Source organism: Staurois parvus, unplaced genomic scaffold (assembly GCF_062004578.1).
Source record: "Staurois parvus isolate SC_StPar_1 unplaced genomic scaffold, SC_StPar_1.0 ptg000586l, whole genome shotgun sequence".
Taxonomy (NCBI): Eukaryota; Metazoa; Chordata; class Amphibia; order Anura; family Ranidae; genus Staurois; species Staurois parvus.
Window position 1 is genome coordinate 1,439,987 of NW_028318382.1, and position 14,272 is coordinate 1,454,258.

Below are 14,272 nucleotides of genomic sequence, written 5' to 3' on the forward strand. Positions count from 1 at the left end.
CTTTGCTAAAAAAAAAAAAAACAATACGTGTAAATTAATTGGTTTATGTGAAAGTTATAGCGTTTACAAATGGCGGGAAAGATACTGGGATTTTTAGGGTTTTTGTTATACTAATAATGGCAGCGATCAGCGACTTATGGCGGCGATCAGTGACTTATGGCAGCGACCAGCGACTTATGGCGGGATTGCAGCTGACATTCTGACATTGGGGGGTACTGACTTGGGGTCACTGACATCCCCAAAAACACTAATACAGTGATCAGTGCAAAAAGAAAAACACTGACACTGTACTAATGGCACTGGGGAGGAAGGGGTTAACTTTATTTTGCAGGGAAGGGTTATCTGAGTGAGAGGAGTGTTTTACTAGGGGGCGGGGGTGTGTGCTGGGCGGGACAAGGCTGATCGAGAGAGAGAAACTCTTCTGTCTCGATCAGCTCGTCCTGGAGCTGACAAGGAAGTGACAGACAGCACAGCTACTTCAGCTGTGCTCTGTCACTGTTTACCGGGAAACAGCCGCTAAGGACCAGCTGTGACCTGGCTACTGACATCCGCGGCGGTGATCGGCGGAACAGATAGGGCGGCAGCGCAACTCGTGCGCACCCCCTATTTGTTTACAAAACACACGTTTTAAAACGTGGTTTTGCCTGCCAGTGCCGCCCTGCCGCCGTATATCTACAGTGGCTGGGCGGCAAGTGGTTAATACATTGCTCTAATAACACGATTGTGAGTACATCCTGATGAGTGGACTCTGAATGTTTTCCTGTGAATCCCAGAGTAACTTCTTCTTCCTTCTGAGGACTCTGTCTGTGGCCAGGGCTGGAAATCTCTCACTGAGACACTGTTCCTATCCCCTGCAGTTTTGCCATCCTCTACTCCAATGTGAGTGTATTTTTATTAGCTTTTTATTAAATGTTGTTTTAAACGACTGCACTACAAGTCTGTTGTGGTGCTTCTTTGTGTTTTGTTTTTCCAAGTCCCCCCTAGAGCCTACATACCTCTTCATGCAAGCTGGCTGCATAAAAGTAAGTGTGTAGTGCTCAGATGAGCTGAATCAAAGCCGAATGGGACAGATGTAAGATTTTTTTTTCTTTTTAATTAAATTTTATTGATTTTTCAAACATATTACAACAAACAAGTCGCATAGGTAAACATAAAGTAAAAGAAGAAAAAGAGAGAAAGCCGAAAAACAGGCTCATCGATGAGCGGTTCATAAGTATATACAGTGAACAGTGAAATGGCAATCAATCACAAACAATCTGAGCAGACAAGTCAGCGTTATAAGTGTCCCATGGGTCCCAAACTGCCTCAAACGCAGGAACAGAATCAGCATGTAAAAAAGTTAGGTACTCCATCTTTCTAAGCTCTGCTATAACCTTCATCAATTCCAGTAACATAGGGGGTATAGAAGAAAGCCAATGCATGGGAATGGTTCTCCTGGCTGCCGTTAGGATGTGGGCAGAAAGTTTCCTTGCATATTTAGAGAGGCCCGAAAAAGGTAGGCCCAGCGAAACGTAAATGGGCTCAAAAGGGACAGTAGCCCGCAAAAGTAACTGCAATAGGGTAAGGACCTTTCTCCAAAAGGGCGCAATGGACCGGCAATCCCAGAAAATGTGAAAAAGAGTGTCAGTTTCCTTCCCACAATGCCAGCAGACAGAAGAAATATTCGGGTTACGAGCATGGAGAATCTCAGGAGTCCTATACCAAAACATCAGGATTTTATATGTGGTTTCTTTATATACTACAAATATAGAAGATTTAGAGGGCTTCCTAAATCCTGTTCCATTGATCCAAACCAATATCGCATTGGAGGAATCTGGGCCATTTACACATATAAAGGTGAGCATCAATAGAAAGGGGGCAGGCATCTAAAAGCAGTTTATATGCAGCGGATATTATGCCCTGTTGGTATGAGCCTTGGATGCAGATATGCTCAAAAGGGGTAGGCTTCTCAAGAGTCAGAGAAGAGGCTTTGGAGAAAAAAATATGACGTATCTGTAGATGAACAAAATACTGGTGGGGTGTCATACGAGTGGCTTTTTGGATGCCAGGGAAGGATTTAAGCTCGTGAGTCGCTGGATTGGCCAAATTTCACAACTGGAATATGTTAGCCTCAGCCCAAGGACACACATGAGCCATGGCCAGACTATCCGGGAGGTTTGGAATAAAAATGACATTGGTCAAGAGGGAACACTTGGAGCCTAGGGCGAATCGAACCCTACACCTCCGCCATATAGACAACGTAAACTGCATGGGTCCTAGTAGGAAACGTTTATAAGAGAAGAAGTCAGCGTTGGTCAAAGAACAGAGGAGAGAACAAGGGTGCGTTGTAGAGATTCAATCTCGGTGCATTTTATAGGGGGGAGCTGGGAGGACCACGAGACAAGGGTCCGGAGGTGGGTAGCTAAATATTATGTCACAATGTCTGGGGCCCCCAGACCCCCCCTAGATCGAGGAGAAAGAAGGACAGTATGGGCAATCCAATGCAATTTGTTGTGCCAGATGAAATGGAGGAAAGACTTCTGAAGAGAGCGCAATTTGGGCATGGGGATAGGGACAGGAAGTGTCTTAAACAGATACAGAAGCTTGGGTAATATAGTAATTTTCAGTACGTTGATCCATCCAAGGAAAGAAATGGGAAGGGTGTCCCAGGATTTGAAGGATTGGGAAATTGCATGGAACAGAGGAGGGAAGTTAGCCGCATAAATGGAGTGATATGAGGAAGTCAGGTTGGTACCCAAATATTTCAGGGAGTGAGGACACCACCTGTAAGGATAGTTTAACTAAGGGAGGATAGGACTGTAGGTGTGATCTGCGGGAATAGGGCTCCTGGGCAGTGCCCAAATGGTCAGTCTGCCCCTGCCCCCAGCCTCTCCTGACCCCCCCCTCCTTCTCTACTTAGTATACTCTGATCTGACTGATCCAATTAAACCCATCACCATCACAGTAGGTAGGTAGATTGGACAAAGAGTAGAATAGTGGGTGTACTCACTGACTTTGCCCACCTTGGGTCTCTGCAGCAGCTTCTGCACCATGCTCAGGTCCTCAGCCTGGAGCAACTCCTGCACCCCAGGTGAGGACGATCCTGGGTACTGGGGAGGAAGAGCAGACCCTGGTGGAGTTTGGTCCTCACAGCCCTAGTATCCTTCCCTGGAGAGGTCGGGGAAATGGGGACACTGGGTGAGATGTGCTGTTGGGGGAAGCCAGAAAGACCTGAGTGCAATCAACATACTCGACAGCTGGGCAGGGTGAGCCTGGGGGAGCAGCCAGGAACATTTGGGGCAATCACCATACTTGGGAGCCAGGCCGGGGGGAGAGGGGTAAGTCCAGGGGGAGGAGCCAGGAACAACTAATGGCGATCCCGATACTCAAAATGTGGGCGGGGTGAGCCTGGGAGATGAGCAGGGACCGCCTGGGGGTGGATCACCATACTTAGGAGGCAGGGGTGCCAGGGTGTGCCCAGGGGAAGCTGCTCTGGGTGATCATCAAGGAGGGGGACAGAAAGAAATACATCACTATTTATTGTGATACATTCATAAATCGTATACCACACTGATATATAGAGCCTCTTATGGGGCCCCCTGCTGGCCCAGAGTAGTCAGTCCACCCCTGACCCTGCTGCTTACCCCCAACAGGGATAAATTTGCAAAAAAAAAAAGCCACCTGCCCAGCCCCTGGAACTGGATGTCCCTGCCACTGGGCAATGTGATTTGCGGATCCCTGTCTTCAGCAAATTTTTTTTCAGCAATGGGACTTTGCAGGGGCTTCTTGCTGACAACTGGGCTTCACATAGGTGTCTTCTAATTGTTACAGTACTTACAGGTAACTTAGACCTTCTTTGATCACTGGCTGAGTCTGCCATTTTGGTTATTTCTTCAATCCATTTTAGCTGAGCAGCTTATCAGTTTCTGCACTTCTTTATGTTTTTCCCCTTTCCAAACAACTTTTTAATCAAAGTATGCTGTTCTTCTGAAGGATGTCTGTAACGACCCATTTTATTCAGATAGAAACGCACTATACCCAGCATATACAATATTTTCTGCATCCCTCCTTAAATAAAGGCCACCTGATTGACATCTGTTTTTTTCAGACTCAATGACCTCCGTAATTGAACTCCACACTGCTATTTTGAACACGCCCACTTCAATTACACAGAAAACCAACAGACATTGTCCATTGAGCTTCCTATCATTCAGTAACTGCCTACCCCTATTGGAGCTACAGGCCAACAGCTACACAGTCTGCAGGAGCTGGACATTGCACCCACAATCTGCTGATCACAGGTCCCTGCTTTAGAGGCTCCTAAAGTAAATGCACTTTTCTGGAAAAGAAAAACCCACAACAACCACCAGTATTTTTAAAAAGGTGAACTTATCCTTTAAGGCTTCTTTATTTTAGGCAACTGTATAGTGCTGTTAATGTACGCAGCATGTGCCTGTCCACACGTTGACACTTGTCATACTGAAATGAATGACTTCTTGCACAAGACATCAGGCTAGCCAATCAAAATAGACAAACTCATAAGATTCCAGCAGTTCCTTGATATTGCATTGAGTGAAGGCAAGTATAGTTACATTAGATTTAAAGCCCAACTCCAGTAATACTAAAAAATTACTCCTTTGCAGCAGGGAATGCAAGATACAAAAAGCATTTCACTGTCTGATGGCACTCAATGATGCTCCAGAGGTGGAATACCCAATGCAGGGCTATGGACTTCTAGAGTACAGGCAAGAGGCGGCTTACAGGACTGGTCAAAGCCCTGTCTAATGACCAGTCTAAGCACTTTTAGAAGTAACATACTAAACAATTAATGCAGTCCATGCAGTGTTGGAACAGCCCCACTGCAAGGGAGGAGGCTTGGCTACATAAATAAATCCAATTAAAGAAAATAAAGCAGCTTTTACTGCAGTTGTCCTCAATCTGCAAGATCTTTAGTCTGATAGCCTTCATTCAATCCACTTCCTCCCTTCATCATTCAACCCACTTCCTCCGAGTCCAGGTTGTCCTGGACCCACTTCAACCTTGACTTGACTGTGAAAGAGGCAGTAAAGTGATACATCGGTTCCCTCCTATAGCATCCTTGTCTGCACACAAACCAACTGGTTATTGCAGGTAAAGCAGTTTGCAGAAAAGCTGCATCAGTTTGTGCCAATTTGACTAGAGTTCAGTTTTAAATGAAATCCCCGTATCTGTAATAAGCCTCTCCAGTTATTGGAAAAAAAAAAAAAAGCGGTTTAGGATTTAGTGCCATCACCATCTATTCAACACAGGCACTTGTAGGGCAGTTTCATGTGTGACTTACCTGACATCTGTGCAAGTTCATGTACAGATGTCTATACAAGTCACACATGAAATTGCACATAGTGCAGGATCCTTTTCCCAAATCTGTGCAGCCAGCTACGCAAAGCTTGAGTCACAATTCTGTTTCTACATTTGAGGCAGTTTGGGACCCATGGGATACTTGTACCTCTGATCGATGAGCCTATTTTTCAGTTTTCTCTCTCTCTCTCTCTTCTATTGCTTTATGTTTGCCTATGCAGCTTGTTTGTTGTAAATTTTTGAAAATTAATAAAAAGTAAATTACAAAAAGCTTGAGTCACACTGATTAGAATGGTTCTATTGGCAAAATAGGGCGTGACCTGCCATGCAATTTGGAATTGTCACGACATGACAAGCTGCACCAGGGCTTAAACTTGTACAGTATCTCACAGAAGTGAGTACACCAGATTGGACATATAATTCACATGGGAAAAGTTGGCTTAAAATAGAAAGTATATTAAGTAACACACGATTAGAGAGGATTATTTGGATACCACAAAAGTACCGCACTTTGGATGAGACTAGTAGTACATTGACACAGGAGGTATTAACAGTATGGGATAGAATGCACAACCAAATCGATTGGAAGTATAATTCACTGTTGATTCCCCTGGTCGGTACTGAGTTTTTCCTGCCAGGGAAGGACAATATTTCGGGGAAATGGTTTAAAGATGTAGATTCACGTTTGGGGGATATAGTGGTTGAAGAAGTTGGGCACTTTAAGACTTAAAGAGTAAAAAATCGTTATTTGTGTTATTAGATGAATTGAGATACTATCACTTAAGACAAATTTTGCGACGTTGCCTCAGCCACTGAGGATGGCGGAGGACATGCTCCCGTTTGAAAAGATGTTCGGCTCCAGTACAGCATCAAAACATGTTACTTCTGAGATTATATAAGATCCTCGTCCAATTTGGGGGGGGGGGGGGGGGGGCTGGTCCTCCGCTGTTCTTAGAGAAATGGGAAAGGGTACTAGGAACAAAAATGAATGAATCACAGAAAAGTAAAAAGTTTACATTAATACACAGGGTGGTTAACATGAATACGGTTAGAATGAATTATAAATGTTTAACGAGATGGTATTTGACACCAAGTGTTGTACATAAACAAACAGAAGTTTCACCGTTATGTTGGAGGAGATGTGGATCTAAAGGGAACAATGGCACATATATGGTGGGAATGTTCAAAAAATACAGAGGTTTTGGCAAGACGTAATCCACTTCATACAAGCGATATCGGGGAGAACTATACAGAAGGATCTGTGGGTGTGTTTGTTTTATAGGACAGAAGAACCAGTGAAGCCGTATAAACAGTTTATTATACCATCTAATTAGTGCAGCCAAGGGGCTTATTCCTAAGTTATGGCAAGTACAGGAGACTCCATCATTGAGGGACTGGTTAGGTGCAATATATAAATAACAGAGGAGTTATACCATATAGATGAAGGTTGTATGGGTAAATTTAGAAAGGAATGGGGAAGATTGTCTTATTTTACAGCATCTGGATAATTTATGGAAGTAGTGGGAGGCCCAGGAATCAGCCATGAGGTAGGAAAACAAAAGGATTGATTTGTAAGGCAGTAGCAGAAATAGGAGAAGGGAAAAGAAAGGTTGGAAGGAAAGATAGAATAGTGAAGAAAAAAAAAAGAGAAAGAAGCCTCAAAGAGAAAGATCATAGGTATAGAATGGAAATATGGAAAGAGAAGGGAAGTTATATGGACTGGGGTAAATTGTAAAACTTATGGGAAGGTTTACATTTTGGATGTAACTAATACTTTGCTGTGTTTTTTGTAATGGAAAATAAAATCAGTTACACTTACGGTAACGTCTTTGCCAGTAGTCTTTCAGTACAGCACCTTGAGAGACCTTGGCTCCTCCCCACCTGAGGAAACACCTTCACCCAAAATAAAACCTCTGCCACTCCCCTCCGACCTCAGTTCTTGGATTAGCACCTCCGGTCACCTGGGGAGACATAACATGAGACACCAAAACACAATAAAACATTTCTCATAAATATTATACAACAGAGGGTGGGTAACAGGTGCTGTCCTGAAAGACTACTGGAAAAGACGTTACCGTAAGTGTAACTTTGATTTTCCCCTTTCATCTTTCAGGACAGCACCTTGAGAGGATAAGCGAGTACTCACCCCTAGGGCAGGACCACTGCTTGCAGAATCTTACGTCCGAAGGCCTGTTCCTGCACCAAGACCAGGTCGAGTCTGTAATGCCTAACAAAGGTCCCATAACTGGACCAAGTTGCAGCCCTACAGATCTGTCCTGGGGAAGCCCCTGCCTGTTCAGCTTGTGTGGCCGCCATGACATGCGTAGAATGCGCCCTGATGCCCTCTGGAACCTCTAGGCCCTCAACCAGATATGCCTGCTTGATTGCCAATCTCAACCACCTAGCCTATGTGTGGAAGCTTTCTGTCCCTTTCCTGCCCCCAAAAAAGAAACAAAAAAATGAATTGGATTTACGAAACTCCTTCGTCCTATCCAGATAAAGGAGCAGACACCTCCTCACATCCAACATGTAAAACTTTACTTTTTCACATGAAGGATTAGCGCAAATTGAAGGTACAATAATGTCCTGACCTCTGTGAAAACTTGAGGCCACTTTGGGTACAAAGGCCGGATCCGTTCTGAATGTAACCCTGTCTGAAAAAACTTGAAAAAAAGGTGCTCTGATTGACAGAGCTTCTAGCTCACTCACCCTCCTTGCTGTGGTGATAACTACGTGAACGTGAGGGCCCTCAGGGAGCTGGAACCTAAAGGCTCAAAACGGAGACTCCATTAGTACCTTAAGCACCCTCGACAGATCCCACTTTGGAAATGGTCTATTTCCTGCCGGTCTCTTTCTTGACAAGGCCCTAAAAAAAATCTAACCACCAATGCTTCTTTTGCCAATGGGGACTCAAAAAACACATTTGGAGCAGATATCTGGCTCTTAAGCGTACTGACTGTTAACCCTTTATCGGCCCCGCCTGCAAAAATTCTAGGACCGACATCAGGCTATAAACATCCATCGAGGCCCGGGAGCACCACTCATCGAAGCACCTCCAGACCTTCAAATAGATTGCTCAGGTTTCCTTCTTCCTACTAGCTAGGAGCGTGGCCACTACCCTAGCTGAGAATCTTTTCACTAGCAGGAGTTGTTCCTCAGAAACCACACCGCCAAATTCCATCTCTCCACCCTGGGACATAAGACCGGGCCCTGCGATAGCAAGTCTTTCAGAAGCGGTAGTACCCAAGGCGGGCCGAATTGCTAAGGTCACCAGCGTCGAGAACCACGCTCGCCAGGGCCAATATGGAGCTATTAAGATCAGAGAGGTCCGCTCTGTTCTGAATTTTTTTTTATTATTGCCGACAGCAAGGCGACGGGGGAAAGGCATAACATAGGGGAAAATTCCACTTCTGTGCCAGCTCATCCACTGCCCGAGCCCCGTCCCACCGACTTAGTGAGAAGACCGGGACCTTGCTGTTCTGACCCGACGCAAAGAGGTCTATGGCTGGGGACCCCCATTCATTTACAATGGTCTGATAAATCTCCCCATTGAGAACCCAGTCCAACTCTCTCAAATGCTGCCTGAGAAAATCAGCTACCTGATTTAACTCCCCTTTCAGGTGGACGGCAGATAAGGCGGCTAGATTTGCCTCTGCCCATGACAGCAGCACCGCAGTGAAGACCCATAGGGACCTGCTTTGTGTTCCTCCCTGCCTGTTCACATAGGCTACCACCATTGAATTGTCCGAAAGGACGCGAACGTGACGGCCCCCAGTCAAGTCCTGGAAGGAAAGAAGGGCCTTCCAAACTGCCCTGAGTTCCTTCCAGTTTGAGGATTCATTTCTCTCCTCCCGAGACCAAACGTCCTGTACCACGGATTCCTCCAGGTGCACTCCCCATCCCTGGGTGCTCGTGTCCGTCGTGATCTCCCTGGCCACCGGAAAGTTCCACAGTAACCCCTGGGTTACGTTGGCTGCCTTTCTCCACCACCAAAGGGATCTCTTTACCCTGGAGGGAACTCGCACCCAGGAATCTAATGACGTCTGCTGCCGGTCCCAGACGTTCAAAATGAACAGCTGGAGGGGACGTAGATGCAACCCCGCCCATTGTACCGCCGGAATGGACAAGGTTAGTAGACCCAAAATTGACATTGCCAGCCTCAACGATACCCCCTGGCTCTCTAGTAACCACCTGATTCCTCCGTCTAACTTGACGAGCTTCTCTGGGGTTAGAAAGGTTTTCTGACAGGTGGAATCCAGTATATAGTCCAGATATGTCATCCTCTGGGCTGGAATTAAACTGGACTTGGCCAGGTTCAACAGCCAGCCCAAACCCTCCAAATGATTCCTCACCACGGTTATGTCCCGCGCAAGCTGCTCCTCCGAGCTTTCGAACAAAAGATCGTCTAGGTAGGCCATTACTGAAATTCCCTTCACCCGAAGTGGAACCAGCGCCTCAGACATAACCTTTGTGAAGATCCTCAGAGAGGAGGAGAGCCCAAAGGGCAAGGCCTGAAACTGCAGGTGACGCTTCCCCCCCTGGACCCTGAACTGCTAGCCTGAGAAACTTCTGGCACGTTTCCGCAATAGGTACGTGCAGATAGGCATCCTTTAAATCTATCGAGGCTAGGAACGAACCTGGCGGAAGCAAGGCTCTGACTGTAAAAATTGAGTCCATCCGAAACCTCTTGTATCGGATAGTTTCATTCAGGGGCTTCAGATTTAGAATTAACCTGTAAGCTCTCGATGGTTTCTGGACCACAAAAACATGTGAGTAGAAACCCCACCATATCTCTTTATTGGGGACTTTTACCACTACATTCTGCTCCTCTAACTCCCGTAGAGAAGCGAGCAAGGCTGACGCCATTTGTGGACACCTGGGCAGGTTCATTACCAATAACCTGCGCGGCAGGGGCTTTGAGAACTCCAGGCGGTACCCCCTTCTCACGATGTCTAGTACAAAGGGGCTGGTGATCTCTGCTTCCCACTGTGGGAGGAAGACCCCCAATCTTCCTCCCACCAAGGAACAAAGTCATTGCGGCTTCTGGGGCTGCTCAGGACGGAAAATTGCTCCTCCTTTGCCCCTACCTCTCTGCCCCCATGGCCTTTTCTGACCCTCTGGCCTAAGGACCTGCATCCTCTTTGGGGGACGAAACTTCTTTCCCCCCTGCGCCTGCATTTTCCGCTTAAGAGGAAAGGACTTCTTCCTTCCGCCGATCTAGCAGTCTCCAATCCTGGGCCAAACAGGAGATCTCCTGTAAAAGGAATGCCACATAACTTTAGAGGCAATATCTCCCTGCCACATTTTGAGCCATAGGGACCTATTGGTAAGGGCCACTGACCCAGTGGACAACCTCACAGACTCCGCCGAAGCATCTGCAATGTAACCTACTCCCTGTAGTAACGTCTGAAAAGATGCTAGGATCCTATCCTTAGGGGAATCAGCCATGATGTGCAATTGCGTGCGCCAGTATTCCATGTTTCTGGCCACTACTGTAGTGGCCATGGCGGGCTTCAAATTGGACAAGGTAGATTCCCAGGACTTTTTAAGGAGGGAATCTGCCCTCCTGTCCATAAGATCTGATAGAACCCCCATATTCTCAAAAGCCAAGTCCATCCTTCTAGCTATTTGGGAAAATGCAGCATCCAGCCTGGGATTTTTATTCCACAAAGCAGACGGATCTTCATCGAACGGAAATCTGCGTTTAAGGGATTTAGCAAAAAAGGGCTTCCTCTCAGGATCCTGCTACTCTTATCGTATCCACCAATACCTCGTGAATGGGAAAAACCCTCCGCTTTTGCTCTTCCATACCCTGATACAACTGGTTGTGCAGTGAGTTTTTTTTTTATCCTCTTTAATGTCCAGCTTGGCATAAATAGCCCCCAACAAGTAGTCTACCTCCTCCAGGGACAATTTGTATCTAGAGGGGCCACTGGGATCGTCTGAGGGGCCCTCCCCTTCAAAATCCTCAGACTGGGAGTCCAGGGATGGCTCACCCTCCTGGCCTTCCATCCCTAGACTAGTTGAAGGAAGCACCTGCTGGGTGGTTGGGGCGTGGCCAGGGGTAACACCAAATCCTCAACTAGTGATTTGAAGGCGTGAAAGGTATTAGTTCTCTGATTTAACCAAGTTCCCATGTGATGGACTCTCCTCCCTAACGCCTCAATACAGGGCCCACATAGCCCTTTTCCAAAAATCTTTCAGGGCCGCCCTACATGACGGGCACATCCGTTTAGGCACCTGGTGCTTGAGTTTTTCACAGGCTTTACCATGCATAAACGAGGAGATCTAGGGAACCTATTACCCTTCATCCAAGCCACCTGCCCAGCTCCCCCCCCCCAATTTTCTCCTTTTCTCCCTGGCAGAGAGTAGGGGGCCTGACCTTGGGTTCTCTGCCCCCTCCCGCCCTGGCACCTCTGACCACAAAGAGGGCCAGGAACACCCCCTGGAGCTAGGGGCCCACAGGTAGGAAAGACTCAGTCACCTACCTGTGCCTGGCCTCCCCTGGTCCCAGCGCCTCTGCTCCGGACATGTTTCAGGAGGGTGGTTACCTTGATGTCTCCACAGGATACAGCACTGCCATCTTCACCACTGCCCTGTGTCTTCAGGGCCACTGCCGGAAGCCATGACCCCAGGAGAAGCCCTGCCCCTTACGCCGGAAATGACATCCCCCGCCATCTGGCCTGCTCCAAGGCTGGCACGCATGGGAAGAGCGTGACTCCTCCCCCGGTCTCCCTAGACTTCGACACGAGGATGTCCCAGCTCCCACAAACTTCCGGAGGGGGCCAGGGCATAGTATAAGTAGGTCAATGCAGCATCCTCCCCGGTCACTAGAGGCAGCAGCCCTGACCATGCAGTGTTCTGGGGGATAGCAGCTGACTCTCCAGCCTCCACCCCATCACTGCATAATCTCCACCCTAAACCCACCAGGTCTCGCTGTCCCAACAGTACCTGGAGAGGCCTTCAAAGATGTCTCCACTGGAGGAAACACCAAAAACTGAGGTCGGAGGGGAGTGGCAGTGTTTCCTCAGGTGGGGGAGGAGCTGAGGTCTCAAGGTACTGTTCTGGGCCTTGGAGCAAATTCACCTAAATGGACAGCTGAAGCCCTTTAGCTTCCTCCTAGTCTAATGTACAATTCAGTGCATCACAGCTTTTGTACAAACCTTGACATTTACAGAAGTGCACTCTGTTAATTGACCTGTAGAACAGTATAATGAACTGCTGTACAGTATGCATAATACCCGCATTTTATCACAGCTCCAGGTTGTGTTGCAGTATGGACACAGAACAATTCTGCCCATGTGATGACTGTTTTGCAATGCAATAGATAGTACTGACTTCACCCTTTATTACTACAGGTACATATATAGTGCTGTCAATTTATGTAGCACCTTACATGTTAAACATGCACACCAGTCTCTGCCCTCAAGGAGTATACAATCTAAGGTTGCCAAATCGTTCATACATACTAGGGCCAATTTAGACAGGAGCCATTTAACTGCTTTCCACCTGCAATGTACTGTGGCAGCTACAGGCATGCAGTGCTCCCTCCCAACTGCTGTGTCCAGCAGACACAGTGGAATGAAGATACCAGTGAATGGGACCTGGTGATTATGTGAACACTATGCAATCACATGACAATTTAAGCAAAGCTGCTATGAATTGCTCATTCATAGCAGCTCTGCTCCTCTTCCTAGTGAGCTGTGATTGGCCCACAGCTGCCACAAGGGGTCAATCACTGTACCCTGTGACCAGCTTCAGCCAGATCACTATCCTGAGCTGTCAAACTTAATTCATGAGAGAAAGATTTGCATTGGAGAAAAAAAAAAAAGTCTCAATATGGTTAAGCGTCCCCACATTTAGCCCTTTGATCACCCAACCAGTGCCAGTATATAGAATTTTACTGATCACCATTACAGTCACTAGCAACATCAGATAGCATCAGGGTCAGTAAGCAACCCCACCCAGCCAGGGTCAGCTAATGCTGTAATGCCCCACTATAGGTCACTGATCACCACTATTACTAGTATAGTGTTTGTATGAACTAAACTAGTGCCTCCTTTGTATAGTGTCCCTGAAAATGCAGTGTTAGAAGGACCAGCCCCATTTGCTGCCAGGACTAGAGTTAAGCCCCTCTCCTGTTTCTCAGACTTGTATCAATTGATTGTGGGCCAAATATATTTATATGCACAATACATTGCCACCCACACAAATTCAGCTCTTGCCAAACAATTCACATGGAAATCTATTAGTCTCTATTTAAAACTTTGGGCCCAACCCTCAACATTGCCATTACAAAAAGAATTACGGTCATATTGGTCCAGAGCCGATTCATTGTATGCCCATGTCCTCTGGTTACATATATGCAAAACATTGACATGCAATGTACTGGTACGTTGCTGGACTGAGTAGTTATACTGGGATGCCTGCAGCTACAGGCATCACTCTGGTACTGGTTTCAGCTGGTGGTTGGCTTTCATGTAAAAGCAATCCTAGTGGTCAATTACTTGCTGAATTTTTTTATGAGCAGCAGGAAGGGACATTACCTCCTCTGTAAGTGCAGAGGAGATATCTAGTCTGAGACCACAGATAAGGGGGGGGGGGGGGGTAGAAAAAAAGTGCAAATACTGTGATGTAAAAATTAACCCACTGTTTTATTTGCTAGCACCTCTGCTAGAAAATAATGTTTAGGGGGTTCAAAAAGTAAAAAAAAAAAAGTCAGAAAAGGCTTGGTCTTAAAGAATGGGTGTATGGCATAAGCTTCTAAAGTTAGCCCTGAAATGCCGGGCTATTATAAGCAACCCCCCTCCAAATGACTTTTGGAAAGTAGACAATCCAAGGTATTTACCAATAGGCATGGTGAGTGTTTTGCAGAACTCATTTGCCATGTGTTTTTTTGGGGTGGGATCCTTTCAAAACCCTGTGACAAATTCTTATCTGTAAAATACTTACCATG